This window comes from Rhinolophus hipposideros (genome assembly GCF_964194185.1).
Source record: "Rhinolophus hipposideros genome assembly, chromosome: 9".
Classification (NCBI taxonomy): Eukaryota; Metazoa; Chordata; class Mammalia; order Chiroptera; family Rhinolophidae; genus Rhinolophus; species Rhinolophus hipposideros.
Genome location: NC_138055.1, coordinates 31,499,052 through 31,505,443, shown reverse-complemented (window position 1 = coordinate 31,505,443; position 6,392 = coordinate 31,499,052).

Genomic DNA, 6,392 nt, shown 5'->3' with positions numbered 1-6,392 from the left:
AACGGACCGATCACCAGTAATGAAATTGAATCAGTCTTCCAAAACCTTCCCAAAAGCAAAAGTCCTGGACCAGATGGCTTCACTAGTGAATTCTACCAATCCTTCAAAGAGGATCTAATACCAATCCTGCTCAAACTCTTCCAAAAAATTGAAGAAGAAACAGTACTCCCTAACTCATTTTATGAGGCCAACATTACCCTGATACCAAAACCTGGTAAGGACAACACAAAAAAAGAAAACTACAGACCAATATCTCTGATTAATACAGATGCAAAAATCCTAAACAAAATTCTAGCAAATTGAATACAACAATGCATTAAAAAGATTATTCATCACGACCAAGTGGGGTTCATCCCAGGGACACAAGGACGGTTCAACATCCATATATCCATCGATGTGATACATCACATAAACAATATAAATGAAAAAAATCATATGATTTTATCAATTGATGCAGAAAAAGCCTTTGACAAGATACAACATCCATTTGTGATTAAAACACTTAATAAAAATAGATATAGAAGGAAAACACCTTAACATGATAAAGGCCATATATGACAAGCCCTCAGCTAATCTCATAATTAATGGTGAAAAACTGAAGTCCTTTGCTCTACGTTCAGGAACACGACAGGGCTGTCCCCTATCACCTCTGCTTTTCAACATTGTTGGAAGTCCTTGCCAGACCAATCAGGCAAGAGAAAGAAATAAAAGACATCCAAATTGGGAATGAAGAAGTTAAATTATCACTCTTTGCAGATGACATGATGCTATATATAGAAAACTCTAAAGACTCCATCAAAAAGCTATTAGAAACAATCAACAAATACAGTAAAGTTACTGGCTACAAAGTCAACCTACAAAACTCCATTGCATTCCTGTATACTAACAATGAAATCTCAGAAAAAGAAATACAAAAAAATATTTTTTTTGCAATTGCAGCAAAAAGAATAAAATACCTAGGAATAAACTTAACCAAGGATGTGAAGGACCTATATGCTGAAAACTATAAGACATTTTTGAAATAAATTGAAGAAGACACAAAGAAATGGAAAGACATTCCTTGCTCATGGACTAGAAGAATCAACATAGTTAAAATGGCCCTATTATCCAAAGCAATATACAGATTTAATGCAATCTCCATCAAAATCCCATTGGCATTTTTTAAAGAAATAGAACATAAAATCATCAGATTTGTTTGAAACCACAAAGGACCCCGAATAGCCAAAGCAATCTTAAGAAAAAAGAACCATACTGGAGGTATCACACTCCCTGACTTTAGCTTGTACTACAGGGCTACAATAATCAAAACAGCATGGTATTGGCAGATAAACAGACACACAGACCAATGGAATAGAATTGGGAACCCAGAAATAAAACCACATAAATATGGACAGATAATTTTTGACAAAGAATTTAAAAACTTACAATGGAGGAAAGACAGCTCTTCAATAAATGGTGCTGGGAGAATTGGATAGCCACGTGCAAAAGAATGAAGCTGGACTGCTACCTGTCACCATGTACGAAAATTAATTCAAAATGGATCAAAGACTTAAGCATAAGACCTGACACAATAAACTGCATAGAAGAAAACATAGGTACTAAACTTATGGACCTTGGGTTCAAAGAGCATTTTATGAATTTGACTCCAAAGGCAATGGAAGTAAAAGCTGAAATAAACGAATGGGACTATATGAAACTTAAAAACTTCTACACAGCAAAAGAAACCATCGACAAAATAAAGAGGCAATCAACTGAATGGGAGAATGTTTTTGTCAACAGTGCCTCCGATAAGGGTTTAATACCCAAAATATACAAGGAACTCATGAAACTCAACAACAACAAAACAAACAACCCAACTGAAAAATGGGCATAGGACCTGAAGAGATATTTCTCCAAAGAGGACATACAAATGGCAAATAGACATGAAAAAATGCTCAACATCACTAATCATCAGAGAAATGCAAATAGAGATATCACCTCACCCCAGTCCAAATGGGTATCATCAACAAGACAAATAGTAACAAGTGTTGTAGAGGCTGTGGAGAAAAAGGAAGCCTCATACACTGATGGTGGGAATGCAGACCGGTGCAGCCGATATGGAAGGCAGTGTGGAGGTTCCTCAAAAAATTACGAATAGAATTACCACATGACCCAGCAATCCCTCTCCTGGGTATCTACCCAAAAAATCTGAAAACATTTATACATAAAGCACGTGTGCTCCAATGTTCATTGCATCTTTGTTTACGGTGGCCAAGACATGGAAACAACCAAAATGTCCTTGGATAGATGAATGGATAAAGAAGTGTGGTATATATACGCAATAGAATACTATTCGGCGGTAAGAAAAGATGAAATAGGACTATTTGTGACACCATGGATGGATCTTGAGACCAGAATGCTAAGCGAAATAAGTCAGACAGAAAAAGCAGAGAACCATATGATTTCAAAGATATGTGGTATATAAACCAAAAACAACAAGAGAACAAGACAAACTAATTAGAAACAAGAACTCATAGACACAGACAATAGTTTAGTGGTACCAGAGTGTCAGGGGCATGGGGGGTGGGAGATGAGGGTAAGGGGGATCAAATATATGGTGATGGAAGGAGAACTGACTGTGGGTGGTGAACACACTATGGGATTTGTAGATGATGTAATACAGAATTGTACACCAGAAATCTATGTAATTTTACTAACAATTGTCACCCCAATAAATTAAAATAAAAGACATACAGATGGCCAAGAGACGCGTGAAAGATGTGAAAGATACTAAACATCACTAATCGTCAGAGAAATGCAAATCAAAACCACAGTGAGATATCCTATCATACCTATCAAAATTGCTATTATGTGAAAGACAACAAAGAACAAGTCTGGAATGGGTGTAGAGAAAAGGGAACCCTACCGTACTCTAAATGGGATTGTAAAGTGGTGTACGCATTATGGAAAACAGTGTTGAGATTACTCAAAAAGTTAAAAGTAGAGTTGCCAAACAACCCAGAAATTTCACTTCTGGGTATTTATACAGACAAAACAAAAACACTAATTTGCAAAGACATACACTACTATGTTCATTGCAGCATTATTTACAATAGCAAGATATGGAAACAACCTAGATGTCCATTGATAGGATGAATGCATCAAAAAGATGTGGTATACATACATACATGCATTCATATAGTGTGTGTATATATATGTATATATATACACATATATGCAAATACACATGCATATATATTATATATATTAAATATATAATATATATATATAATATATAGTGGAATTTTAGTCAGCCATAAAAAAATTAAATCTTGCCATTTGTGACAACATGGATAGATCTAGAGGGTATTATGATAAGTGAAATAAGTCAGGCAGATAAAGAAAAATACCATATAATTTCACTTATATATGGAATCTAAAAACAAAACAAATGCACAAACAAAATAAAGCAGAAATGGTCTCAGAGAAGAAAATGATGGTTGCTAGAGGTGTGGTGGTGGAAAGATGGGCAAAAAACTTGGAAGGGATTAAGAAGTACAAAATTTTGATTATAAAATGTCACAGAGATATAATATACAACATAGGTAGAATAGTAAATAATATAACTTTGTGTGGTGACATGGTTATTAGACTTACCATGTTGATCACTTTGTAAGGTAAAGAAATGTGAATCACGGTGTTGTACCTCTGAAACTAATAAAATATTATATGTAAAATACAATTTAAAAAATATACCTCTAAAAAAATAGGAAAAATCTATGCAAACATTTAATTAATATGTGGCATTAACTTGCATTTTTTAAATTAGCAGTTAATATACACATGATCTAAAGTAAGATGACAATTTTTTTTCTCTTGAAAATGGTGCAGGGATGTGAAATTAAAACCAATCAGTTAATTTTCAGAAATGTAGGTTCATGGGCTTTAAGTGATGTGGCATATATTAAAAACAATAAAATAACAATGCAAACCAACCAAAAGATATAGCTCAGTTAGACTTCTTGACTACAAATTTAGATTGTACATTGGAATTGAAAATAAAAAGAAACCACTAAAATAAAGGCATAGAATTTGGTGTAAACATTTAAAACATTAGTATTCATAACAAGCTTTTGTTTTTGAAATATATGATAAAAAACAGATAAATCAGGGATATGAGATTGGAAATATCTAGTGATTGCAGGAACATTTTCAATGGAATTTGATGTTAGCACATCTCACTAAATGAGCTGAATCTCTTTCCAGATACATGTTATAAAACAAATGCATCTGCATGTAATTTAATTTACTTATGTGAAAAAGCTCAGCAGTGCTCTGTGTGGCATTAGGTGTCAGATGTATCACAAAAGCAATTAGATCATAGTGGAAACCAGCTGTGCATCGAGTAGATCGCTTTTATCTAAGTGATAAAAACCTTGTAGAGTGTGAACAATGCAGGGTATAAAATGGAACATTTTAATGAGCAACATAAAAGATGACTAGTATGAACAAGAGAGATGGCAAATTTGCATGGCACATGTGCAAGTGGAGGAAAAGAAAAAGAAAGTGAGGAAGATTTTGCACTGGATTGTAATAAACTAATTACCAGTTCTGACTTTAATAAGAAAAAATTCTACATTTAGTTTATCAAATATATGATCCCAATGTATAGTTCAGTCACCTGGGCAAATTCAGAATTTATAGATGATATCCTGAAAGAAGGTATACATGATATCAAACTGTATTCTATACTAGGGAAGGTTTAGAGGACAAGACCTGAGAAAGCAATAAGGAAGGAATGAAGAGGGAGGCAAAGACAAAGAATAAAAGAAAATCAGATTATTTTGATGGACACTCATAATTAAGGAAAAGCAAGTTCAGACAGACAATCTCATATCATTCAGAATGAACAGCGTCATATTGGGATCACTGAATAAATGCTAGATGAATGAATGAATAATCTTACCTGAGTTGGAGAAATAAGTTTAAAGCCAATGAAGAGAAAAAGAATAATCAATAATATCAGAAAGTTCTCAGTGTGAGGGATATAAATGATGAACGTCTAAGTATTACCTTGTCTTGCACCTGAAACTAATAATAAAAAAAGCAAAAAACAAAACAAAACAAAACAAAACAAAAAAAAACCCACAACGATATAGCCAAGAGAAGAAGACCCAGTGAACAGACTATGTACTGCCTTTCTGAATTGGGCAAAATAATTCCATCCATGTCTGAGGTCTAATTCAGACGACGGACTCCAACTGTAGGAAGTGTAGGTTTGGTTCAGGTGTGGTTTGGAGGACATTGTCATGATGTACTAGTTTTAAAAAATGCATGCATGCTTCTGGTTTACCTGGTGTCTTTTGAAAAGGCAGAGAGGAAAGAAATCCCCTTTCGTTCTAGGCTCAGTCTAGAAAAAACAAATAAAAAGTAAAAAGTAAAAAAAAAAAAAAAAAGAAAGAAAGAAAAAAGAAAGTTCTCTATATGGCTAAGGACAACATGATTTATTTTAACTTCCTAATGTGACTTTTAACATATGCTGAGTGAGTCTATGTCTTACTAGTAAGATATTTTACACATTAAATAATTTCAAACTGTTAGAATTCAAGAACACAACTGAAAACTGTTGCTGATTGCAGTCACATATCCGGGGACAATAGAGTATTATTTTTCATTCTAAATTATGTATCATTGCTATGTTTATAGAGCATATACTTTGCACCAAGCCATCTGCTAACCATATCAGGTTTATGAAGTCATTTTATTAATGTAAGCAGCTCTTTTAAGATTTAAATAGAATTTTAATGGCGACATTTAAAACATTACATTTTAATGCTGTCATGTGACCCTCTGAATTATATAGAATAGTTAATTTTCAAAGTTTCTTCAAAATATATGTAAATGTGAGAAGATATTAATAAGAATAATTATTAGGTCAAGACCTAGGAAGCTAAGAATGATTAAGTAGAACAGAAGGCAAAAATTAATAAGTCCTCATTATAACCAAATCCATATTAATTTAGTCGTGTCTGTAGTTGAGATGTAATTCGTATTAGAATAGTGTAGTTACTATTATGGAATTTCTTTAAAGGAGCCAGCATTTCATATAACAAGCTCAGCATAACCTGTAGATGAAGAACGGAAGGAAGTATACAGAAGACAGACATGTGTAACAGTGTTTGTTCTTCTTAAAACATAATTGCTCTTAGAAAACATACAGCCACATAAACATTTATTCATTTTGATATTCATTAGTTTTATTCTACTGTTTAAGTGAAACAATTGAAGAAGATATGACATAAGTTGTAAAAATGTAAAAAATGTCTAAAAGAATATTCTATACTTCCTATAATGATTATAAAAGTATTTTAATTGCTTGAGTAAAATGTAATGGAAACCTATTTTGCTAGAAA